The following is a 27,774-nucleotide window of genomic DNA, read 5'->3' as shown; positions in this document are numbered from 1 at the left end:
CCTTATCTGCAGTAAGTGACGTTGGGCTAAAGTGTGAAGCGTACCTTGAAAATTATAATTTCATTGACCGTTGATAATGTCAGGATGACATCTATGTTGCTTAAAAATAACATACAGGTGAGCGCCAGCCTTAAAGGTCATTATCTGTAGTGTCTTTCATTGTTCATTGTTTGCTGATGTGGTCTACAGTGCAGAAAAACCGTCAAGCAAGAACAAGTGAGCCGGGATGGTCAAGAAGTCTCCCGCCTATGTTTTAACCGTGAGCGTACCTATGGTTCGCGAAACTAATGAACCAATCATGTTCTTGGTTCAGATGTGCAATTATAAAACATTTCTTATTTTCATTCAAGCTGTGTCGTTTACCCATAAATATGGATATCTGCATAATTATTTCGTTTTTCAATTACTATACTGCAAAACCTGCATGAAAAGGACGCTTTATTTAAGCAGTCATGAGAAGGCGGCTTGCAACGTTTAGTAATTCTTCCTCTCAGTTTTTGCAGTCTTAATGTGAGTAAACATATTTTACACGGTGTTTTGTTAAGCAGGGAGACACACCACTAAATCACACTCCGGATACCACGAGCCATTCCGTAAAAACTTCGGTCTCGCAACACGTGTAGTCAAAAACCGTCTTGGGCAGCATGGCGTAGCGAGCCAGCTGCACACGCGTACGCTTCTCTCAAAACGACAGCGGGCTGTCAGACTTCCCCTCTTCCATTCTTCCTTAGTATGTCGCCACGAATGCATGCTTGAATACCACGTAAAATAAAGTGCAGCGTACACAACCAAAGTGAAACTAACATCAAATTTTATAGCGTCGCGAAGGAGTGCGCTCCTGCCTCGATGACAGGACTTGTGTCGTTGCGACAGAAAGTAGTAAATTTCTAACGCCGCGTCAGTAAGTGTTTGTTGTTGGGACAGAGAGTTACTGTTGCGAAGTCACACCTCTTGTCGCGATAGAAAGCTTTTTTGGGCGAATTCAGCACACGCCTTGTCGCGACAGAATGTTTCTTTTGTGACTTCAGAACAATTGGTGTTCGTAATAGAGAGCTCCTGCTGCGAAGTCACAGTCCTTGTAGCGATAGAAAGTTTTTGTTGTGACTTCGGAATTCTAGGTCGTCGAGACTGACTGTTTCTATCGCGGCATTAGAATTTCTCTCTTAACATTAGAAATGCCTTTTGCAACTACGAAAACGTCAGGAACTTCTGTCGTGTGACAGAAAATGCAGTGATGTCGACATAAATGTCTCTTGTGTTTTTCAATTTCGCCGTTGATAAGCAAGCCAGTTTCGAAGCTTTTTCTCATGAAAGCTTCAATGAGAAGGTTATGAAGTCTAATTCAGCAGTTCTCAACGAGATAAATAACATTTATGTGACTGAGATAAGACCGAAAGCCCGAGAGTTGTGTAAAACGATGAATCTGAAAGTGTATTTCGAGGCATCAAAAAAGGCTACAATGATTCTCTGAAAGTATTTATCTGCGCAAAGATTCACAAAGACGCACCCTGAAGGTGACGGTTTCTGAAAGGCACGGGGGGCAGAAATCTGTTGTCGCGTACTTGCTATACAAGCTTAACTTTCTTGACATGAAAACCTCGTTCCTCGCAAAAATCAGAAGTAGGTGACAAAAAACAATGAGAATGAATGTTTAAAGGCATTTCCCGCATACGTTAAAGATCTGTATTATTATCTGCCGCAGTCACAATTACTAACCTATGGTGGCAGTTATAAAGATATGCGTGGTGCCGTTAGGTGGAAGCGGGTGCTTTCATCGAAAGATTTTTTTTTCGAGTTCCGTTACGTCCTGTTCTTTCTTTTTCAGCAAAAAGAGACTGGTTTTATAATGTATTATTTCATATCCATGAGGTTACAGGTGTGTAAAACCAAAATATCCATTCAATGTATGTTAGTATCTAGCGCTCACTAGTCTGTATTGAGATGTGTATACCTGTTTATCTTTAATCGGTGACAGCATTTCACCATCTAACAAATGTTATCACTCAGCGCAAGACCCACCAGCATGTATTCGACGTTTCTGGAATGTTATCAGCGGTTCTATCCGCTCTCCGTTGACACCGAACATTGCGCAATCTGATTTGCATCTATATACGCCACCCGCATTGTGCAGCAGTTTCTGGAAGGCATACATGCACCAAAGATTTCTCTGCAACCTTCGATCACTCATGTACAACAGCTTACGCGCTGGACCTGCTGATAACATTTCCGACGATTGCCGACGGTGTTCGCCTCTATCGTTGTTCTTTGAGTGTAGCCTGTTTCTGAGGGCACAGGTTCTCCCAATAGAAAGTAAGTTTAGTCATTCACATTTTCAACGCTTTTTTCCCGCCACTGCTGCATGACATCTGGCGGAGGCGCTCGTGCGTTGATGTACAGAACGCCCTCGTAAAGCAGCGATATGAGACCGACATGCGAGGACAACACCAACGTCCCCAAGGGCCAGCGATCAAGCTGTAGGTTGCAAGGACTGCTATCAGAGTACGAGCCTCTTTAGGAGAAGACCACAGGATTTAAGCACAAGTCAATATACCTAATGACTGTCCGAGTGTCCCGCATCCTGCTGCAACACCTCGCGATCCACCAACGTTCAATGGATGATCGGCTGAAGACCAAGAAACCTGGCTGGAGAACTACGAACCAATCGCGACCATCAACTGCTGGACTCTGACGGCAACCTACGGCATGTATACTTCGCCTGCGAAGACGCCACCAGAACGTGGTTTGAGAACAGGTAGTTAACCCTGAGAACTTGGAACCTGTTCCGTAACGGCTTTCTGCGGACCTTTACGAGAGTCGTTCTCAAGGAAATAGCGGAAACTCTACTAGAAGTCCGGGTGCAATTACCCGAGTAGGATAGCTACAGGGGCTTGTTGATACGGATTATCTTATTTTGTTGTAGCGCGAGCTCAATGACAAGGACAACAGAAAGGCACACATGACACACGCAGCACTGTGTGTGTCAGATGTTCCTTTCTGTTGTCCTTGTCCTTGAGCTTATGCTACAACAAAATAAGATATGCAATTGCCCAACGAGAACATCAGTATTTCCACGGAGGTAATGGCTGTCCTGTTCGACCACGCCGACCCTGACATGCCATAAGAGAAAGTTCGCTTCTTGATGAGGGGTGTCAATGGATTCATATGCAACTCACCCAAGACTGTTGCGTAATTGGTTTTCGAGGCCACAACCAATGAGAAGACGCTCGATATGCGGACAAGGCAAGATAACTGCCGAACGCTGACCGCATGTTAAAGCGATTTTCAAGCACCCGGCAGCGACAACTTGCGAAAGATGATCAGAGCGCTCGTTCGCGAGGAATTGTAGCAGCTCTTTCCGAGGTCACAGCCTCAAGTGACCTCAATCGCCAACAACGTCAAAAGTGAGGTTCAACGATCACTTGGAGTTTTAGAGGTCCAACCACAATCACCGCCGCCGCACCTAGAAGCGTCGACGTGGTCCCCCTGCACACCCGCCCCAAGGGCCCGCTGCGCCGCAACTGCATTGTCCACGACCACCGCTTCCAACTCGCCCGACCATCACCCAGTGCAGCTTTCCACGAAATGCCGATGTTTGGCGTGCCCCCGAATATCGTTCGCTCTGCTATAACTGCAGAGAAGTGGGCCACGTCTACCGCCGGTGCACATTCTGCGAAATGGTGCTAGGAGTGTTACTATGACGTTGCACGCCCTCAGCAAAGAGAAGGCCCTCGCGATATCACTCACGCCACGAAGTGGGACCTTTGATGACCATCCCTTTCACCTTCACCAAGCCGCTACCTGTCGTTGCAGCGCCGACCATACACTGACCCTGCCCAGAGCCGGTCCGGCAGCCCATATTCGGAAAAGTAAATGCGGCAACCGATGGAGGAGCGGTTGCTGTACGTCGAAATACCAAAGATCTTCCACCACTTACGACCACGCTTGAACATCTTTCTCGACGATGATCTTTCTGTCGAGTGCAAGTGGGGAACGCCTCAGGCCGACACATTTCAAGAACTCAAACGACGCATGGAGTCGCCAGTGGTGGTTCCTCACTTCGACGAGGAGACCGATGCGGAAATCCAGACTGACGCCAGTAGCATAGGCCTAGTCTTAGTCCAGAGGATAGGCGGAATCCAATGGGTTATAGGTTACGCCAGCCTTTCGCTGTCAAAAGGGGAAGGTAATTATTCTACGACCGAAAAGAAATGCCTTGTCATCATATCGGCTATAGCGAAATTCCGCTCTGGCCTATATGGCAGGTCGTTCAAAGTCCTCAGCGACTATCCCAGTTTGTGCTGGCTAGCGAACTTAACGGACCCTTCAGGACGCCTGGCGTGGTGCAGCCTCAAGCTGCAAGAATATATCCTCACTGTAACCTACAAGTCCGAGCGAAAAGAATCTAATGCCAAGTGCCTGTCTCGCGCTAACGTGGAATCGCCACGCCAAGATGACCAAGACGAGGACGCCTTTTTAGTTACGCTAAGTGCAGACGACTTTGACAAGCAGTAGCGAGCGAACTCGGCGCTCTGAAGCCTTGCTTAGCACTTGCAAGGGAAGACAGACTTTGCCCCGAGTGTATTTAGGCGCGGATTGTCGTTGTTTTTCTTACCAAACTACATCCTGGGGAAAAACTTTTCTCCAGCGCAGGTAAACTACATTCTCGTCGTACCCGGAGCACTCCGGTCATAAGGCCTGCAGGATCTGCACGATCATAAGACAGCCGGACACCTCGTGCTTCTCCGTACGCCTGCAAGAATACAAGAAAAGGTACTATTGGCCGCGACTCACCGGCGACGTCGGCCGTTACTTCAAGACATGGCGAGACTGCCAGCAACGCAAGACAACATTGACAAGCCCGGCAGGATTGCTAGAGCCGATCGCGCCTTCTTGTCAACCGTTTCAGCAGATCGGGATGGATTAGTTGGAGCCCATTTCAACATCTGGAAACAAGTGCATCGATAAGACCACCAACCATACCTTCCCGCTACGCCAAAACGAAAGCGCTTCCCAAAGGTAATCCAGCGGAAGCGCACTACCGAATATTGTGCGCAAGAAGTCCCCGCTATAGACAGAGGAACGGTTTTTACAGCTGAACTTACCCAAGCCATCCTGCAGTATTGCCATACAAGTCACCGAAGGACCACTGCCTATCACCGGCAGGCTAATCGCTTAACGAAACAACAAGACGTTTGTCGATATGGCAGCAATGCATGTCGTCGTCGAACACAAGACGTGGGAAGCCGTGCTTCCGTATGTAACATATGCTTAAAACACGGCCGTCCAGGAAACAACAAAGGTCACACCGTTCAAGCTGGTTTACGGGAGGAACCGCAGGATGATTCTCGACGCGATGCTGTCTCACGCCAACGGAGAACAAAATGTAGACGTCACCGCCTATCTCCAGCTCGGCGAAGTTGCCCGACAGCTCGAGCGCCTGCGCATAAAGACCCAGCAGAGCACCGAGAGTTGGCACTACAATCTTCGATGACGCTACGTGGAATACCAGCCCGGCGACCGTGTTTGTGTTGGGACTCTGATACGCCGACGAGGACTCGGCGAGGAACTATTGCCACGCTACTTCGGACCCTACAATCCAACGTGTTAGCGTACTGGAGTGTGAGGCCATACGAGGCGGCAATTAGCAATCACAGTGGCGCCACGGACGGTCTGAAGTGGTCCACCTGGTGCGTTTAACTCGTTCCTTACCACGCCTATTCAAATCGATCACCAGTGATGGATACTTTAAATCGCCGATTTCGACACGTTGAAAGCGTTTCTTATCCACTAAAAGCCATTCAGTAGTTAGTACGGACACTGCACTTTCGGAATCAGTTTAAATTTTTGCGCTCCTCCGAAGGCCTGATTTTGACGGACGTTTTTGCGAACTAATGAGCGTATGTTGAAGCGAGAAGAGTCGTGGCTGTCACCTTCTGCCGCGCTAGAGAAAAAAGCATGCCAGTTACGATTACTACACACTAGCATCAAAATTTGGAAAGCAAATGACTCCCAGCAAGTCAGGAATTAAATTGTGTTGCCGGCTTTGCCATCCGATAGCGTACAGCGGTGATAATTAACCGAAAATGACGCCAGCTGTTCACTAGTGAGCTTTGGTTTGGAGTATGAGTCGTTTCATGCCGCCAAAGTGTATTTAAGAATGTCCGCTGCATGTCCAACATGCGGAACTGGCCTTTTGAAAAAGTTTCCAAGAATTTCGGTAACGCTTCTCTCGTAAAACCCCGCTAGGGGCACTGTCGGTGTCACTGCGCAGTTATTGAAAGTCGCTCCGATGGCGTCGTCCCGCGTGGCTGCGTCGCGTGAAAAGCATCGTGCTCGATACTCTGCTGTACCCGCACTTCAGTTGAGTGATGAGGACTCCACTTCAAGGACATCCGGGTTTCCCGCCGGGCGACTGCGCGGAGAGCGCCGCACCTCCAAATTCCAAAGATGACAGCAAAGCACACTCAACTTCTGAGGGCGACGATGTTTTCGGTAAGCATGGGACATCCGTACGTTTATACCGGCAAGATTCCTTTACGTCCTTGAGCGGTCTTTTTCCTTGTGCGCGCTTACCTACCTATCTATTCGCACGACCTGAGAGCTCTACTCATTATCTTCAGGTTGCATATGTTGGTTGTTTATGATGTACTGCTATCGGCAGCAGAGAAACTTCCATTCACGCAAAGACGACCGCCCGTAGCACATCTCGGCCAAATACAATGGATCAGCGCAAGAGAGCTTACAATGCCGTGGGATTTCTTTCTACTCTTCTTCTCTTCAGACGTGGTAAAGATAGTCTGCAAAAATGCAAACTGATATGCTTGGATGCAAAATCTTGTAGTTGGCCAGCTACGCTGACAGCGATCAGTCCTGGAAGAGGCGCATGACTCTAGAAGAACTGATGAAGCACGTTCATTGAACTTCTTATAGCGCAGTCATCAGAAGAATTTGAAAAGGCGAAACTGCAAGATATGTTACGAGGACCAAAAAGTTGAGCAAAATCCAGACGTTTTGTGGGGAAAGTGCGGGTGCTCCCATGCTTCACAATATGCAGCAACTCCTTCACCGCATGACAGGAGCGATGAGCTGATCTAAGTTCCTTTCTTTTGTATCGCAAGAACGGCGGTGTACGGAGCATTTATTTTTACAGACACCCTGAGTCCCTGGATTGCTGCTGGCGTAAATGTCATGCCGCTAGGCGTGCGTACGTGCATTGCGAGCCCGCCAGCCTTTCTGCCAGCTGCTAATTGTGTTCTCGTCTGAGTGGAATGAGCGCGTCAAGCTGGCGTTATCTCGTATTTCAGTGGGCGCTAATGCTTCCACCTACTTGTCAGTCTCATTCCGTGCCCCAGCGAAGCGCAACGGAAATCTTTCCTATCGCTTCCAATTTTTTCTCCTTTCTCCCAACATTTCCAGTTTTATAGCGAAGTTAGAGCTACTTTCACCACTATCTTGCCCGCATGTAGAAAAAATCCCGAAGACAGTGCGTTGCCGGACTGACCCATGGCGGAGGTGACCCATGCGTTACGCACTCCCCATACGTGGGCCGCTCCCGAAGATTGTATCTTACTGGTCCGACCCGCGGCGGAAGTGAAGCAGGCGTTAAACACTCCCTATACGTAAGCTGATTGAAAGATAGTGCTATAAGGGACCGACCCGCAGTGGAGGTGAAGCAAGCGTTAAGCACTCCCCATCCGTGGGACAATCTCGAAGATAGTGAAATGCGGGGCCGACCCGCGGCGGACGTGCAGTAGGCTATTATGGGCCCACATATCGAGCTTCGCTGCTCGTCCTCCTTCAAAGAGTGGAAGGGCACTGAGTTTTTTACTATGTTAGCTTTACTGGTGTCAAAGCGAAACAGTGTGTGTGTGTGTGTGTGTGAAATGTGGCATGCCCACTACATGATATATATATATATATATATATATATATATATATATATATATATATATATATATATATATATATATATATATATATATATATATATATATGTATTGTTCAGGGAGGAAAGACGCTTCACCATATATTAGCAACATATATACAACGGGCAGATGACAGGCATACAAGATGGAGCCCGTGACACGACTACCGGCGATCGTCGTCTTCGTCAGTCCTGTCAGCACCATTCGCTACTGCGGCGCCTCGTAGCATGACCTCCGGCGGCGGAGGTGGTGTCCTGGCGTTTAGTAGGTTTAGGTAATATCGCTTCTGTCGAGCGACGTGAATAATATCAGATGAGGATCGTGGTGCGGAGGTACCGAGATGTTGTAACTCGTAGGACACGTCTGTCACTTGATTGCAAGACATGGTATCAGCTTGAGTAGGGTCAAATCAGCTTCTCACAAAGTCCAACTCGCGGTGCTGGTTTCCAAAGAAGCCCGATGTCACCAGGATTAAAGTGGACTTAGTGGTGACAAGCGTCATATATGCCCCGTTCCTTTTCTTCGGAAGTGGTCAGGTGCAAGTGTGCAATCTCACGTGCCTCAGTAGCTCTAGATATGGTATCTCGGGCACATTCTGACGTTGTATCGAGAACGGCCGGGAGGATCGTGTGAAACGTTAATATTGAATTTCGCCCATACAATACAAAAGATTGATAGAAATCAGCCGAATGATAGCGGGACGTATTGTAGGCAAATGTGACAAACGAAAGAGTGGCATCCCAGTCACAGTGGCCGGGAGAGACGTACATGGCGAGCATTTCAGGTATAGTTCTATTGAGCCGCTCTGTAAGGTGGTTGGTGTGAGGGTGATACGACGTTGTCAACTTGTACTACGTAGCGCAGGTGTGCAAGAAATCATGGACAACCTGTGAGAGAAAGTAGCGGCCCCGGTGTGTAAGGACTTGCGGGGGAGCACCGTGGTGAAGTGTCACAGCGTCGAGAAGGAAGTCAGCGACATCGGTTACCCAACTGTTAGGGAGAGCCCTTGTGATCGCGTACCGGGTGGTGCAGTCTGTATCAAATGCTATCCACTTTTTTCCCACTAAGCGATTGGGAAAAGGGGCCAAGGAGATCAACACCAACCCGAAACAATGGCACAGACGTTATTCGAATGGCCTGAAGACGGCCAGCTGGTAGGGCTGCTGATTTTTTGCAATGCTGACAAAATTTAAAGGAGGCGACGTAACAGCAAACTGAACGGTTTATACCGGGACAGAAGAAACGGCGTCGAATGCGGTCATATGTCTTTAAGACTCCCAGGTGACCAGCGATTAGGATATCATGCAACTGTGCAAATACATTTTCACGCATATGCTTTGAGACGACCAGTAGCAGTTCAGGGCCATCAAGGTGTATGTTATAACTTTACAATACGTCATCTTGGAGGAAAACATGCGCGAAGAAGTGGAAATTGTCAGGTCTGCCAGGCTGAGAATGAAGTGTCTCAAGTAAGAATCGCGTCATTGCTCATCGGCGATGTCCGCAAATGCGGTAAGCGCTAGGACGCAAGTTGGCTCGCCCGTCTCAGGCTGGTATAGTGGTTCTACTGGATGATGTGACAAGCAATCAGCGCCCTCATGGGGTCCGCCTGTCCCATACACCGCTTAGTAAGAGTAATTTTGGGGCCGTAGAGACCACCGAATTAGACGGCAAGCTGGATCTTTAAAGACGAAAGCCACCATAGTACGTGGTAATCGGTGATAAGCGTGAAAGACTCTCCATAAAGGCAGGCGAAATATTTACGTACTGGCAAAAGGAGCAAAACGAACAAAACCTGACTAGTTTAGTGACATAAATCACCATGCTACCGAACTAGATATGCAGAAAGTTGCTTAGTTCGGACTCCTTGTTCTAATACGGGATAACAGCGTTTATCTCAATCGTTACTTTGTCTTTTGAAAGAATACAAACAAGATGACTTATTTTTTTTGTTCTTATAGCGAGCTCCACATTATGAAAAGTTCTTAATTTCACATACTTCCTTCCGCTGTAATTTCAAGCGATTCCGTGGTTTGTATTGTGGGTAGAATTCGTTTTTGTTCGATACGCGTTCATTATCCAGTTTGTGACGTTTCCCTTATTGCGGCAATGTTGTGCAAATATAGATATATATAAATATATATATATAAACATATATATATATATATATATATATATATATATATATATATATATATATATATATTCGCCATGTCTTCATGTGTATGTTCTTGTACAGCATTGAAAAGCATACCAAATCAGCTTTGCCATGTCGCAACCGATATTACTTTGCACTTCATGTGCAATCATCGTGACACGTTAATGATATTTCATGCATAATATTACGATATTATCGGAAGATACCCGAGAGACGAGCCGCCGCGAGAACGACGAGGAAGTGGGTCTGTGCCCTTGGCGCGAGAAAATGTCGGCCTGGTGCTCTGGCTCCAGTCCAGTGTAAATAGCATGTAAATAGCCTCTTCCGTCTGTGTCTTTCTACACATAATATTTTGGTGGAGGTGAGCGATGGTGGAGGTGAGTCCTCCATAAAGAAAGCAACAAAATTCCAATAAAGAAAGGCGTCAGGCAGGGAGATACGATCTCTCCGATGCTATTCACAGCGTATCTACAGGAGGTATTCAGAGACCTGGATTGGGGGGAATTGGGGATAAGAGTTAATGGAGAATACCTTAGTACCTTCCGATTCGCTGATGATATTGCCTTGCTTAGTAACTCTGGGGACCAACTGCAATGCATGCTCACTGACCTGGAGAGGCAAAGCCGAAGGGTGGGTTTAAATATAATTTGCAGCAAACTAAAGTAATGTTTAACAGTCTCGGAAGGGAACAGCAGTTTACAATAGGTAGTGAGGCACTGGAAGTGGTAAGGGAATAGATCTAATTAGGACAGGTAGTGACTGCGGATCCGGATCATGAGACTGAAATAATCAGAAGAATAAGAATGGACTGGGGTGCGCTTCGCAGGCATTCTCAGATCATGAACAGCAGGTTGCCATTGTCCCTCAAGAGAAAAGTTTATAACAGCTGTATCTTACCGGTACTCACGTACGGGGCAGAAAGCTGGAGGCTTACGAAAAGGGTTCTACTTAAATTGAGGACGACGCAACGAGCTATGGAAAGAAGAATGATAGGTGTAACGTTAAGGGACAAGAAAAGAGCAGATTGGGTGAGGGAACAAAGGCGAGTTAAGGATATCTTAGTTGAAACCAAGAAAAAGAAATGGGCATGGGCAGGACACGTAATGAGGAGGGAAGATAACCGCTGGTCATTAAGAGTTACGGAATGGATTCCAAGGGAAGGAAAGCGTAGCAGAGGGCGGCAGAAAGTTAGGTGGGCGGAAGAGATTAAGAATTTGGCAGGGACAACATGGCCACAATTAGTAGATGACCGGGGTAGTTGGAGAAGTATGGGAGAGGCCTTTGCCCTGCAGTGGGCACAACCAGGCTGATGATGATGATGAGCGATCTCCGTCCTCGCCACGGAACTCCGGAGTGGTCGGTACGTCGAGCTTGTCACAATGCCTCCCGGTGACGAGACCACCTCTGCTACGGCTTCAGCTTGTCTGACTGCTCCCGTCGTCACGGTTGCCCAACATCGCGACCCTGGTGTCTTCTCTGGCCTGGAGGGACAGGACGTTGACGAATGCATCAATCTATATAAACATGCCAGCGCTAATAACAGGTGAGACCCAACCATTACGCTCGCCATTGTCATCTTTTTTCTCGGCGGCACCCCACGCGTGTGGCACTAGACGCATGACGACGAGATAACCAGTTGGGACAATTTCAAAGAAAAGCTCAGGGAACTCTTCGGCGACCCCATCGGCCACAAGGTTGCCACGAGAAAGGCTCTTGCGTCTCGTGTTCAGACATCTTCAGAGCCGTATGTTTCATGCATCCTCGACGTCTTGGCTCTATGCCGAAAAGCTGACGACGCCATGTCTGAACCTGATAAAGTGTCACATGTCCTAAAAGGCATCGCCGACGACGCTTTCAATCTGCTTGTTTTCGGCAACGTCTCGACAATCGACGCCATCATTAAAGAATGCCGTCGCCTTGAACAGGCTAAGAGCCGCCGTATCACACACCACATCACGCGGCTATCCAAAACTGCTTCTACGTCGACATGTGAGGGTCGACCACGTCAGGCTACCACCTGTGACGACGTGACCCGTATTGTTCTCTGAGAGCTCGAGGCCGCCTGTTCGCCAGCTTTCGCTGCGACGCCTCCCGATCCGCAATCAACCACGATTGCGATTATTCAGGCCGTAGTCAGACAGGAATTTGAGAACATGGGTCTGAACTCCGTGTGTACAACGCCTCAACCCAACGTTCCCCAGTTCTCTACCAGCCCTCCTCGTCCCCAGCAATCCTTTTCTGGCATAGCTCGCCGCAACCCGTCCGAATGGCGTACACCTGATGTCAGGCCAATCTGCTTCCACTGCTGTCGCATCGGCCACGTCGCTAGTCACTGCTGCAACCGATGGCCACCACCTCCTCGGAGATACGCCGCCACTTATTCCCGCAATTTTGGACCTTCTGTTCTCTATGCCACCCACCATGAACCCACTGTTGCTGATGCCCCTGCTCCGAACCTTCGCTACAGCCGCTCGCCCTCACCTCGACGCCATCAGTCTCGTTCGCCCCAACCCCGCCGCTTCTCTTCGCCGCCTATCGCCTCCCGGACCCAGCCGGAAACCTAGGCACTGTAGCTTCTGGAGGTGAAGCTGCGTTGTCGACCCTGCCCTCACATCCTCTGCTCACGTTACCAACGAACCAAAACCTTCTTGACGTTGACGTTGACGGCTATCCTGTCACTGCACTCATCGATACAGGCGCACATCTTTCTAATATGAGAGCTGCCTTCCGACGACAACACAAAAAGTTCCTCACCCCAGCGTCGGCCCGCGTCGTCCGCGTTGCGGATGGCGGTACTGTGCCTATCATCGGCATGTGTGCGGCACGAGTCAGCATTGCCGGCCGCCACACCCTGTTCTCTTCACCGTGGTTGCTTATTGCCCCCACGACCTAATTCTCGGCCTCAACTTTCCCTCCGCGGATTCTGCTCTTAATGACTGCTCTGCCAGTGCCCTTCGCCTTGAGTTGCCGATTCTCGCAGAACCTTCTGACGCACCCCAGTGCCGCTTACGCCCCACCGGCTTTCTTCGCCTGCCGCCAAAATCAATAGCCTTTATTGAACTGTCGTCTTCCCCGCCAGTTCCTGATGGCGAGTACCTCGTCACTCCTCTGCCCGACATTCCGCTACATTATGACGTTACCGTGCGTCACACTATACTTACTATTACTGCGAACTGAACTCGCATACCTATCTTTAACTTTGGATTGGCAAAGCGAATTCTACCGCAAGGTATTTGCCTTGCCAACGTTGATTTTCTCGGCGACGATTATGTGGCAGCGTTATCAACCGATGGTTCTTGCGAGCTTCGCAGGCCCCTCGCGCCTGCCTCGGGTGCCGATCTCAACATAAAGAAAATGGTTGCGACGGACCTGTCCTCTGCGCAGGCTGAAGACCTTTGCCAAGTATTATCGTCCTACCGAGATATTTTCGACTTCGACGATTGCCCTTTAGGCAGGACGCTCGTGGTCAAGGAACGGATTCTTAGTGGCGATGCTACGCCTATTCACCGACGACCGCATCGAGTTTCTGCGTCGGAACGCCAAGTAATTCAAAGCGAAGTGAACAAAATGCTAGAGAAAACACATAATTGAGCCTTCTTCAAGTCCCTGAGCGTCACCTGTGGTGTTGGTTAAAAAGAAGGATGGCTCGTGGCGCTTCTGTGTAGACTACCGTCATCTGAACAACATTACTAAAAAGGATGTCTACCCGCTCTAACGCATAGACGATGCGCTTGACTGCCTGCACGGTTCCAGCTATGTCTCGTCTATTGATCTGCGTTCTGGATACTGGCAGATTGCTGTTGCTCATATGGACAAAGATAAAACCGCGTTCATCACACCTGATGGCCTAGTTCAATTTAAAGTAATGCCGTTTGGATTATGCAACGCCCCTGCCACCTTCGAGCGTATGATAGACTCCTTGCTCCAAGCTTTCAAATAGTCCACATGCCTCTGCTACCTCGACGACGTCATCGTCTTCTCGCCCACGTTGGACAGTCCCCTTGAGAGTCTAAAAACTATACTTGATGTATTTCGCAAGGCGAAGCTGCAACCTAACTCATCCAAATGTCGTTTTGGCCACGGTCAACTTACTCTTCTGGACCATCTCGTTGACACTTCGGGAGTACAGCCTGATCCCGACAAAACTCGCGCTGTCTGAGATTTTCTGGTTTCGAAGACAGCCGCAGACGGCCGAAGTTTTGTAGGACTATGATCGTACTTTCGTTGTTTTGTTCCAAGTTTTGCGGCTAGACCCCTGACTAATATTTTGATGAAAGACGTACAATTCTTGTGGGGCACTTCAGAAGCCGCCGCCTTCTCTCGTCTCGTCACTCTTCTAACTTCACCACCCATTCTGGGCCACTTCGACCCTGATGCCCCTACAGAATTGCGTAGGTGCCATCTTAGCCCAGCCTCAGCGGGGCCAGGATCGCGTTATTGCTGATGCGAGCAGCCTCCTAGGAACATCGGAGAGCAACTATTCCGTTACGGAACGAGAGTGCCTTGCTGTTGTTTGGGCGGTTGCGAAGTTTCGTCCTTACCTTTACGGTCGCCCTTTTTCCGTAGTCACTGACCGTCACGCTCTCTGCTGGCTCTCATCGCTAAAAGATCCTACAGGACGGCTTGGTCGATGGGCTTTGAGTCTTCAAGAATTTTCATATTCCGTGGTCTAGAAGTCCGGCCGCCTGCACCAAGACGCTGAAAGCTTGTCGCGTTACCCTGTTAACGATCCTGACTCCTCTGATATTACCAGTGCTGCTTGCGTTATTCTCTGTATCACAGCTGCTTCATTTCGACGACGAGAAACGTCGTGACACCTACATCAGAGCACTCATCGACCGTTTTGAACACTCTCCGGCCGATGCCACTCTACGCCTCTTCGTCCTCCACGACGGTACTCTGTACCGTCGCAACCTTCATCCGGACGGCTCTGAGTTCCTACTTGTCATACCTAAAGACCTGGGCTCAACCGTTCTAGAAGAGCTTCACGACGCACCAACGGCAATACACCTCGGCGTATCTCGAACCTATGACCGTGTACGTTCCCGTTTTTCCTGGCCGGGCCTTGCCCGTTCCGTACGACGTTACGTCGCCGCTTGTGAACTTTGCCAACGACGCAAGAAGCCTTCCCATCTCCGCTCTGGTTACCTGCTGCCGCTCGACACGCCTGCCGAGCCCTTCCATCGTGTTGGCTTAGACCTTCTCGGCCCATTTCCGGAATCTACATCAGGAAACAAGTGGGTTGCAGTCGCGGCTGACTACGCGACCCGCTACGCCGTAACCCACGCTTTTCCGACCAGTTGCGCATCTGACGTTGCGGACTTCCTTCTACAAGATATCATTTTCATGCATGGTGCGCCACGCCAATTGCTAACATACCGTGGCCGTACGTTTTTGGCGAAAGTCATTGACGACATCATGCGGCCCTGCTCCATTCAGCATAAATTTACTACCTTCTACCGCCCTCAAACGAATGGCCTCACTGAGTGTTTGAACCGTACCCTTACAAACATGCTTTCCAAATACGTTTCAGACGACCACCGTCTTTGGGACCTGGCCCTAACCTACATTACCTTTGCATACAACTCTTGCCGTCTCGAAACTGCCGCCTTTTTCCGGTTTACCTCTTGTATAGCCGCCAACCGACGCTACTAGTAGACACCGTGCTTCCGTCCACCACAGCTTCAACTAGCGCTTATGGCCGTGATGCAATCCCCCGTGCTGACCATGCTCGTCAACTTGAGCGCGTTCGTCTACAAGTCTCTCAAGACAAACATAAGCGACGCTACGACCACCGTCACTGTGATGTCCATTTTGCGCCCGGCACCCTCGTGTTCATTTGGTCACCATCGCGTGAAGTTGGCCTTTGTGAGAAACTTCTTGCCTGTTATAACGGCCCATATCGCGTGCTCCGCCAAGTGACCGATGCCACCTATTAAATTATTCTAGCCACGCCCATTACGTGCTCCGGTGTGACAACCAGTGACATTGTCCACTTCACCCGACTCAAGCCCTACAACTCTCCACGTGCCTTGGATATTTAACAGCACCATGACGGCGCTTTTGCCGCCGAGGGGTGGTATTACGATATTATCTGTAGATACCCGAGAGCCGAGCCACCGCGAGAACGACGACGAAGTGGGCCTGTGCCCTTGGCGCGACAAAATGTCGGCCTCGCGTTCTGGCTCCAATCCAGTGTAAATAGCTTGTAAATAGCCTCTTCCGTCTGTGTCTTTCTACACGTAAAAATATCATTTATCGTGCTTAAGTTATATTTGCTGCGGTACTTTTTTATGTGCAAGTTAGTTAGTTATTTAGTATGGGTTTAGTGGCCCAAAGGCAACTAAGGCCATGTTGCGCCAGTCACAAGACAAAATAAAACGGAACGTTAGGGCAGGTAAACCTGCATGTACTACTGATTATGCCCACGTGCGCATGCCCATAAAAGAAGGCCGTGCCACGGCCGAAACGGTGAAAACATTAAAGATGCAACTTTCGTAAGTGTGGACCTTGGTTTCTTCAACTACCTATGCACCGGACCTACAGAACTTCTCATTGCATTATATATATATATATATATATATATATATATATATATATATATATATATGGATTGTAATGGGGTGTATTGAAAAGTTCAGATGGTAGCGTGTGCTCGTGACCGAGATGGCAGATGACGCATAGCAGGAACGGTTGGTTGCCCGAACCGCTCACACTCATGCTAAGCACTGGCGATCCGGCAGCCCACTGGTTGTACTGCAGGCATGGGAAAGACGATCTGGTTGGCCTTGTCCTTGTGCTGTTCTTCTTCATTACAATTACCCCCGGTGCAAAACCGGAGCCATCCTGGTGACTTACGACGTGAAGACGAGCAGGTCATAGAATCGCTTCAGGCGGTGAACCTGAACAACATCCCGTCCACGGCGGCGCTTGTCGGTTGTCGGTGTAAGCCCTTCTATGACATAGTTGAGCGGAGAGGTGCGTTTTACGATGCGGTATGGTTCGGCATACTGTGGGAGAAGTTTTGTCGAAAGTGCAAGCGCGGTAGAAGGCACGCATAACAAGACAAGTGTGCCGGGAGCGAAGCTCGGATTCGAAGCGTCGCCATCACGATTGGCCTTTTGTCGTTGTTGGTCGGCGGAGGTGAGCTTTCGGGCTAATTGACGGCATTCCTCGGCCTATCGGGTGACGGCTGAAATGAGAGCACACTCTGACGTGTCTGGTGTATAAGGCAAAACCGAATCGATGGTATGGGAAGGATCGCGACCGTTGAGAAGAAAGTATGCAGAAAATCCTGTAGTATTTTGTGTAGCCGTATGATATTGTCACGTGGTGGTGACGTTAAGAACACAGTAGCAATACTGTGAAAGGCAAAACTAGATTTTATTGGGCGAACCTGTGCCCACAAAACAGGCTACACTTATAGCACAACGAAAGCGGCGAACACAGTCGGCGATCGTCGAAAATCTGATCAGCGGGTCAAGCGCGTCGGCTCTTATAGAGCAGTCGTCGAATGTTCCAGACTAATCGTTTGGACCCGCGTGCCTTCCACAAAGTTCTACGCCATTCGCGTTACGCGATGAAATCAGATAACACAAGGTTCGGCGACAACAGACAGCCGAGTAGAAGCATCGATAACTTTCCAGAAACGTCGGATACATGCAGGCGCGTCCGTCTCTGTGCGATTACAGTTGTTAAGCGGCGAAACGTGGTCGCCCGATAAAGATAAGTACACGTGTCAATACCCCCCTCTTAAAAAGCATCGACCCGATGCTACAAACAAACGAAGTTAATAAACAAAAGCACTCGTAGCAAAGAAAACAACAAAAATGACGAAGTTCGTCAGCGTCCGTAAAAGGGTTTAAGGCGCACCACGTGGACCACTTCAGATCGTGCGCGGCGCCGCTGTGAATGCGAAATGCCGTCTGGCGCGACCTCATAGTCCAGAGCGCCAATACGTCGGATGACCTTGTAGGGTCCGAAATAGCGTCGGAGTAGTTTCTCACTGAGTCCTCGTCGGCGTATTGGGGTCCAGACCCAAACACGGTCGCCAGGCTTGTACTCGACGAAGCGTCGTCGGAGTTGTACTGTCGGCTGTCGGTACGCTGCTGGTTCTTGATCCGTAAGCGGGCGAGCTGTCGAGCTGCTTCGGCGCGCTGGAGATAGGAAGCGACGTCAAGATTTTCCTCGTCAGTGACGTGCGGCAGCATAGCGTCGAGCGTCGTCGTCGGGTTCCTGCCGTAAACCAGCTTAAATGGCGTGATCTGTGTTGTTTCTTTTACCGCCGTGTTATAAGCGAATGTTACGTACGGCAGGACCGCATCCCACGTCTTGTGCTCGACGTCGACGTACATTGCTAGCATGTCGGCGAGGGTCTTGTTCAGGCGTTCCGTGAGACCATTCGTCTGCGGATGGTAGGCAGTTGTCCTCCTGTGACTTGTCTGGCTGTATTGCAGAATGGCTTGCGTGAGCTCTGCTGTAAAAGCCGTTCCTCTGTCGGTGATGAGGACTTCTGGAGCACCATGTCACAGCAGGATGTTCTCGACGAAAAATTTCGCCACTTCGGCTGCGCTGCCTTTCGGTAGAGCTTTAGTTTCAGCGAAGCGGGTGAGATAGTCCGTCGCCACGACGATCTACTTATTTCCGGAAGTTGATGTCGGAAACGGTCCCAACAAGTCCATTCCGATCTGCTGAAAAGGTCGGTGAGGAGGCTCGATCGGCTGTAGTAATCCCGCTGGCCTTGTCGGTGGTGTCTTGCGTCGCTGACAGTCTCGGCATGTCTTGACGTAACGGGCGACATCGGCGGTTAGGTGCGGACAGTAATACTTTTCTTGTATCCTCGATAGCGTTCGGGAGAAACCGAGGTGCCCAGCGGTCGGATCGTCATGTAGGGCGTGCAGTACTTCTGGACGCAGCGCCGACGGAACAACAAGAAGGTAGTTGGCGCGGACTGGTGAGAAGTTCTTCTTCACGAGTAGGTTGTTTTGAAGCGTGAACGAAGATAATCCACGCCTAAATGCCCTAGGGACAACGTCGGTGTGCCCTTCCAAATACTCGACCAGGGCTTTTAGCTCCGGGTCCCCTCGTTGTTGTTCGGCGAAGTCTTCCGCGCTTATTATGCCAAGGAAGGCGTCGTCATCCTCGCCATCTTGCGGCGGCGAGTCAATGGGGGCGCGCGATAGGCAATCGGCATCTGAGTGTTTTCGTCCGGACTTGTATGTTACAGTGATGTCATATTCTTGTAGTCTGAGGCTCCACCGTGCCAGCCGTCCTGAAGGGTCCTTTAAGTTAGCTAGCCAACACAACGCGTGATGGTCGCTGACCACTTTGAATGGCCTGCCATATAGGTAAGGGCGAAATTCCGCTGTAGCCCAAACGATGGCGAGGCATTCCTTTTCGGTTGTAGAATAATTGCCTTCCGCTTTTGACAACGACCGGCTAGCGTAAGCTATCACGTGTTCATGTCCATCTTTTCTCTGGACTAGGACGGCACCGAGGCCTAGGCTACTGGCATCAGTGTGAATTTCGGTATCGGCGTGCTCGTCGAAGTGCGCAAGTACGGGCGGCGACTGCATGCGTCGTTTGAGTTCTTGAAATGCGTCGGCCTGCGGCGTTTCCCACTTGAACTCGACATCACATTTGGTTAGATGTGTTAGCGGCTCCGCGATGCGTGAAAAGTCCTTGACAAAGCGCCTGTAGTAGGCACACATGCCAAGGAATCTACGCACTGCCTTCTTGTCGGTGGGCTGCGGGAACTTTGCGATGGCAGCTGTCTTCTGCGGGTCGGGGCGGACTCCAGATTTGCTGATGACGTGGCCTAAAAATAGAAGCTCCTGGTAAGCGAAGTGGCACTTTTCCGGCTTCAGAGTAAGTCCTGATGACATGATGGCCTCTAGTACTGTTGCAAGCCGCCTAAGGTGATCGTCGAAATTGCCGGCGAAGACAACGACGTCATCCAAGTAAACGAGACAGGTCTGCCACTTCAATCCTGCTAAAATCGTGTCCATCACCCTTTGGAACGTTGCAGGCGCCGAGCACAGTCCAAATGCCATAACCTTGAACTCGTAGAGGCCGTCCGGGGTGATGAAGGCGGTCTTTTCGCGATCTCTTTCGTCGACTTCTATTTGCCAATAGCCAGACTTGAGGTCCACCGACGAGAAGTATTTAGCGTTGCAGAGGCGATCCAATGCGTCGTCTATCCGTGGGAGGGGGTATACATCCTTCTTCGTAATCTTGTTCAGACGACGATAATCGACGCAGAAACGTAGGGTTCCGTCCTTTTTCTTCACCAGGACAACAGGGGACGCCCACGGGCTTTTCGACGGCTGGATGATGTTGTCACGCAGCATTTCGTCGACTTGTTCTCTTATAGCTTCACGTTCTCGCGGTGAAACTCGGTAAGGGCTCTGGCGGAGTGGTCGAGCGCACTCCTCAGTGATTATGCGATGCTTGGCGACTGGTGTTTGTCGAATCCTCGATGATGTCGAAAAGCAGGCTTTGTATCGTCGGAGCAGACTTCTGAGCTGCTGCTGCTTGCCCATGGGGAGACTTGGATTAATGTCGTAGTTTGGTTCGGGAACCATGGTCGTCGGGGCAGATGCGGTGGAATCCGAGAGGACAAACGCATTACTGGTTTCCATAATTTCCTCAATGTACCCGATCGTCGTGCCCTTGTGGATGTGCTTGAACTCCCGGCTGAAGTTTGTCAGCAACACTTCAGTTTTCCCTCCATGCAGTCGAGCGATCCCTCTTGCGACGCAAATTTCACGGTCTAGCAGTAGACGTTGGTCGCCTTCGATGACGCCTTCTACGTCAGCGGGTGTTTCTGTGCCGACCGAAATAACAATGCTGGAGCGAGGCGGGATGCTCACTTGATCTTCGAGCACACTCAAGGCGTGGCGACTACGAGGGCTCTCCGGCGGTATCGCTTTATATTCCGACAGCGTTATAGACTTCGACTGCAGGTCGATGATTGCGCCGTGTTGGTTCAGGAAGTCCATACCGAGAATGACGTCTCGTGAACACTGTTGGAGGATAACGAAGGTGGCAGGGTAAGTCCGGTCATGAATGGTTATTCTTGCCGTGCATATTCCAGTCGGCGTGATGAGGTGTCCTCCAGCGGTCCGAATTTGAGGGCCTTCCCATGCAGTCTTAACCTTCTTGAACTGGGCGGCGACGTGTCCACTCATTACGGAGTAATCGGCCCCTGTATCCACTAAGGCGGTAACTGCGTGGCCGTCGAGAAGCACGTCGAGGTCGGTGGTTCTTTGTCTGGCGTTGCAGTTAGGTCTTGGCGTCGGATCACGGCTGCGTCGCGTTAAACTGAAGCTGGAATGTCGCGTCGTCACGTAGTCTTTTGTCGGTGTAGTCTTGGCTTTCTGACTTCGTCGGGACGGCGGCGTGTCATTATTATGTCGTCGAGATGGTCTCTTCGCCGTCTCCGTCGGCGTCGGAGGATCTTCGTCAGTTCGACGAACAGCAACCGCACCTCCATTGGTTGCTGCTTTTAGTTTTCCGGATATGGGCTCGCAGACCGGCCCCGGGCTGGGCCAGTGTATGGTCGGCGCTGCGGCGACAGTTAACGGCCTGGTGACGGTGAACGGGACGGTCGTCGAGGGCTCCAATGAGTGGCGGCGAGGTAGTCGGCGATATCGCGAGGTCGTTCGCCAATCTGTGGTCGCGGCGCGTTCACGGCGAACCCTCGGAGTCCCATCTCCCGGTATGGGCATCGGCGGTAGATGTGCCCGGCTTCTCCGCAGTGATAGCAAAGCGGGCGATGGTCAGGGGCGCGCCAAACGTCAGTCTTCCTTGGAATGCCGCGTGGGGTGACGGGTTGGCGTGCTGGCGGCGGGGTTGGTGGTGGACGACGGAACTGTGTCGTCACTGGGCCCTGCCGTGGGCGCGGAGGGGGAACGTGACGGCGGGCTACAGCGGCGTATGTCATCGCTTGCGGCTGAGGCTGCGGCGATTCAGGGGCTACTCCGAGTTGTTGTTGGAGCTCCTCACGTACGGCGTCGGCAATCGAAGCCACTTGAGGCTGCGATGACGGGAACAGCTTTTGTAGTTCCTCCCGCACGACCGCTCGGATAGTCTCGCGCAGGTCGTCGGTGGCCAGTGACTGAATTCCTGTGTAGTTGGTAGAGTTCGTGCGGCGGTTGAATTGCCGGTTCCGCATTTCGAGTGTCTTCTCGATGCTGGTGGCCTCGCGAAGAAACTCTTCTACGGTCTTCGGTGGACTTCGTATCATTGCGCCGAAAAGTTCTTCCTTCACGCCACGCATGAGAAGGCGGACTTTCTTCTCTTCGGGCATATCCGGGTCGGCGTGGCGGAACAGGCGGTTCATTTCTTCCGTGAATATGGCGACGTTCTCGTTAGGTAGCTGCACTCGGGCGTCCAGCATGGCTTCGGCCTATTCCTTGCGAACGACGCTCGTAAAGGTGCGCAAGAAGCTGCTACGGAACAGGTCCCATGTGGTCATGGTCAACTCCCGGTTCTCAAACCACGTTCTGGCGGCATCTTCTAAGGCAAAGTATACATGCCGCAGCTTGTCGTCGGAGTCCCAGTTGTTAAAAGTCGCGATTCGTTCGTACGTCTCCAGCCAGGATTCTGGGTCTTCAGTCGCTGCTCCATGGAAGGTCGGTGGGTCCCGAGGTTGTTGTAGGATAATGGGGGATGCTGGCGCAGCCATCGGGGTTGTTTTGACCACGATCTTCTTTGGCGACTCAGGTAGAAGTCCGTGCTCTGGGGGCAGTCCTTGCAGTCTGCGGCTAGCACGCTGGTCTTGGGCGATGTTGATTTTGTCCTCGGGCTTCGGGCTTGGATCGCGGCTTTGCGAGGGCGTTCGGTACATGAATGCACTAGCACCTCCACCAGATGTCACGTGGTGGTGACGTTAAGAACACAGTAGCAATACTGTGAAAGGCAAAACTAGATTTTATTGGGCGAACCTGTGCCCACAAAACAGGCTACGCTTATAGCACAACGAAAGCGGCGAACACAGTCGGCGATCGTCAAAAATCTGATCAGCGGGTCAAGAGCGTCGGCTTTTATAGAGCAGTCGTCGAATGTTCCAGACTAATCATTTGGACCCGCGTGCCTTCCACAAAGTTCTACGCCCTTCGCGTTACGCGATGAAATCAGATAACACAAGGTTCGGCGACAACAGACAGCCGAGTAGAAGCATCGATAACTTTCCAGAAACGTCGGATACATGCAGGCGCGTCCGTATCTGTGCGATTACAGTTGTTAAGCGGCGAAACGTGGTCGCCCGATAAAGATAAGTACACGTGTCAATATGCGTACGTGACAAGTAGGAGGATGATGTCCCAGTTTGTATGCTCGCATATCACCAAGCAAGCATATCACCAAGGGTGCGATTGAAACGCTCCGTAAGCCCGTTAGTTTGAGGATGGTACGCCGTGGTGGTCCGGTGAACTATGCGGCACTGAGCAAGCAGAGCTTCAACCACCTGCGACAAAAACACACGGCCTCTCACTCAGCAGCTGCTGAGGTGGGCCATGACGAAGAATAAAACGATGGAGCAGAAAGGATGCAACGTCACTCGCGGTCGCTGCTTGGGAAATATCACTGCAACACATAAACGTTTGCACAAAATTGGGAGAGAGAGGGAAATGAAAAAATAAAAGTTCCTCGCCCCTGTTTATCTGATCCACACTTAAAGAGGGTGCACCATATATCATGCGTCAAATATAAATATACGAAAATTCCAAGTAGGTGAACCGAACCAAGAATATGTTGTTTGCCGTCGCTTCGATATTATCAGAATTTTTACAGCGAAGCTGTTTATGGCTAGGGTTCCGTGCATTTTTCGTGCCCTTCATTAAATGTGTGTGAGCAAAAATTATGTTCATCAGCAATGGCTCGTGCCATTACTCGCGCCTTCGTCGTCGTCGTAAATCGCAAAAAGTGTCCACTCAGAGCGTTTGAGTTTTATTTCGTGTTAATTTTTTTGCGTACTGATTACAGAAGAAAACTTGCACCCTCCTCGTCTGTTGCCGGTTTTTATTTTTTTCTCGTGAAAGGCGGCGACGGGATTTGTACATTATTTATACACTTTTTAATGCTGTACGTACTATACGAGTTCTACGTATCAATGAAAAACGTCTGACGCACTCAATTGACGTAATTGACGGATGGCCTTTTGCGCGCAGGTGCTCTATTCCGAAAACCACTTAGTGCGCGAAAGTATTTCTTAATTTTACTTCGTACAGTCGTCGCCCTTCGTATGGGCATTCAGTGACCTTCTAAAAGAACTGTTTTCTTTATTATGTTTTAAACGTCGCGGCTACATTGTACTCATATATATTTCGAAATGACAAAACAATTTATGCTTTGGTATTTCCCATTCTGCTACCTATAAGAGGCATGCTTTCAGTGTGGTCTTATCAGCCCATCTGCTTCAGCACGGGTCCTGTTTAAACAAGAAGTATGCAGCACTTCAACTTTGCTGTGATTCTTGCACTTTTCGTCGGTGCTAATGCACTCAGCCTCCAAGACCTCATAAACGTAAGCAAAGCAAGGTTTCATATACTACCCTGAATTATTTAGTTCAATTTCAGCACTGTCGATATAATACTTTCAGCAAATGCGAACAAAGTATGATACTGCTACACGAAGTCTAGTGCTTGGTGTCCTCTTTGGCGGATGTGTGTCCTCTCTGCAGCTTCTTTAGTCTGACAGGTTGTTCTAATGAACCTGCCAGACAATGCAACTCAACCGATGACTTTCGCAACTTAACCCACATAATAATTGCCTAACTTAGGTGATGCATGATTCTGATTTAAGATAATAACGTGTTAGCGTTATTAGGGTATAACGTGAAGCAGCGCGAAGAAGACGAGGACAGGAATCGAATACAAGCAGAACAGGGCGGCTCCGGTTTTCGATAGCTTTCCTCGACATTTTCGTGTTGCTTCGAGTTATACTGAAGATGAACCAATTCGCCCAAATCAAATAGTTGCTATTAAGGTGCTCCCTGTAGATTCCGGGAGCTATATATTTTAGCATCTGTGCGAGTTAGTATCTAACCATTTTCCCACCTACCTGCGTCACTGGGTAGTTCGTGGACGCATGGACAGCGCATCGGGCAGCTCTGCTGAGTTAACAGGATTCAAACCCAACCATTGCACAAACTTGGAGCACTCAGCGTTCGATAAATCATATATACGTGCCGTTCTTACACGAACCTGTTTCACGCCGACGTGAGTCACTGTAGAGGCGGAACTGGGTATGAATTGCATTTTAAAGAAGCTCTTCGGCACGAACTTGCAGCACTGTGTATGTGCCACACGGTCTGTGGTGGTCTTTAGTGAACCTATTTGATGCCTACTTGGGTCACTCGGTATGCGCCGGAATGTGTGTACTGATGTTCGATTAACGACTTTGACGCCAACTTCGGTAAATAATTTCTAGATGATGAGCGCATTCAACCCCACGTCAGAAGGATTCCTCGAGCACAGCAACCAGACTCAATAAATGGCTGCGCCAGAAGTTCACTGGTTATATCCCGTATTCAATGAACGCCTTTCACGTCAATGCTTTAGAAATCAATAGAATAAATTTTAATACAAAAGAGCACGCGCAAGTAGGCAGCTCCTTCCATCTGCAGTGGGTGTTCCTTTCAGTCCACGAATCCAGCAGCCTTACCTGCCCTTCTCGCTCATTTGACCAGGTTGAGCTGGTCCGTCGAGCTGCACCTGGACAGCACTGCCTACCATTGCCGTGTGGTTTGGTATGATATAGGTGTGAGTTCTGACATGTTTTCGTAAGCCCATACAATATATTAGAGCGTTGCGCATTGATCGTACTGTGGGCGACTACAAGAGTTGTGCGCAGGGTGCATGACGTCATAGAAAGTCACGTATGGAAATGTGTTTGTTTGAATTTTCCTTCATACTACCGCATCCTCTCGGCTGAGAGCATTCTGAGACGGTGGAACTGATCGCTGGGTCCCTCTCGCAGCTCCCAATGTTCATGCTCACGGGTGTAGGCGTGTTCCTGGTAATTACCGAGTATGAACTCATGCCCCGGAGTCCACAAACTTCGTATGTATGGCTGGTGCTGGTGCCTTCCACTCCTGCTGCGATGTCCGGCGCTGAAAACCTTGGTTCTGGAAAAAAATTTCGCATAGCGTGTGAGAGTCGAGCAGTACTCTGGCGCACTCATAGTGCAGTATCGACGTGATGGCTAATGCTCTCGTTAGTTCCTCTGCCTTCGTAGCGCTGGCTCCTGAAGCAGACTGACCATTTATTTCGGTCCCGTGTTTGTCGATGGCGCTGGCGACGAAAGCGGTGCGTCTTGCGGTGCTGCCCGCGTCTAAAGGCAAACCATTGGGGTGGCTATTATACTTTCTCACAGGCGCCTGCGCTCAGGCTTGTCACCGTCAAGGTGTGGAAGTTAGGGTGCATGTTCCTCGGGATCCGGGAGACGTCCTTCTTTTCCGGCATTCGCGTAGGGATCTTTATGGGTGCGCTGGCGTTCGGTACGAAATATGCAAGACGTTTCAAGACGCAGTATTTTGCTATCGTGAGTTGCGTCTGTTCCTTCAGGCTTAACAGACGGGCCTCTATGATTTCCTGTGGCTCATAGTTCACCCCTGGCTCTTCGAGGCGAAGTGGCTGTTCCGGGTGGGAGTGCGAAAGCTTATTACACGCCTTGAGTATCAGCCGGTCGAGAGCCTCCACTTCCGCATTGCCGAAAATTAGATATGGTACCAAATACGTAATGCAAATCACAATCTGAGCGTGCACGAATCCAACGCTCTAGCGAGCTGCGCAATGAATGCACTGGGTATATACCACTCTTCGATGAAAGTCTCGCCAACATGGGCCACTGAGTATGTGCAACTGAGTGTGCGGCAAACAAGACAACAATTCTCAGCATTTTCAGGCGCTGGCGCACCACGCTTCTCGTATTGCAAGCCATGCGCGTACTTCTCGGGAGTGCGAATAGATGGCGCGGCATGTCCAAAAAGAAGCGCGAAAGAGGAGCCAGGTTGCCTCAGCGTTCACACGCACTGGCGCACCACGCGCTTTGGATGCCATGCGCAGGCTTCACGGCGGTGGTGCAAGATGGCGGAAACATGCAAAAAATAAGTTGAGTATCGTCAAGCCACAGCAGACAATATTACTTTGGTTCTCTCCAGCTACGTACCACTTCCACATCTTTAGGTCTTTTTTGGTACACAATAGTTGGGACACTCTGCACACACACACACACACGCACGCACACATGCCCAGATATATATATATATATACTAGGGGACTAGAGAAGCGCAAGCGCACCGCAAAAGCAAGTAGCTTTGTCGTGCGAAGCGTCATAGTGGCGTTTCTGGTTGCTTTGTGACGTCATCAGCGGAGTGCTGGCAAGCTGACTGGTGTAGTAAACCTAAGCGATGGCATAATGTACGTACTCGATCGTCGATGTTGCAGATGGTGAGAGCATAGTGTCGAGAGGTAAAGTCGGCTCTAGTCCGTACATTAGGTAGAAAGTCAAAAACAAAGTATGTGCATGAGGGTAGTGTTCCGTGAGGCTGATGGTCTGGCATGGTAAGAAGGTTACAGTCTGTGTAGAGTCGAACGGAAACATAGGATGTTGGCAATGATTTGAGAGAATATAACGGCCATGGTCAGTGAGCAATCGTAACACGGTAACGTGATGCATGTAGTGGTG

This window comes from Dermacentor andersoni, chromosome 4 (assembly GCF_023375885.2).
Source record: "Dermacentor andersoni chromosome 4, qqDerAnde1_hic_scaffold, whole genome shotgun sequence".
Taxonomy (NCBI): domain Eukaryota; kingdom Metazoa; phylum Arthropoda; class Arachnida; order Ixodida; family Ixodidae; genus Dermacentor; species Dermacentor andersoni.
The sequence above is the reverse complement of the archived record's forward strand: the minus strand, read 5'-3'. Positions refer to the sequence as shown.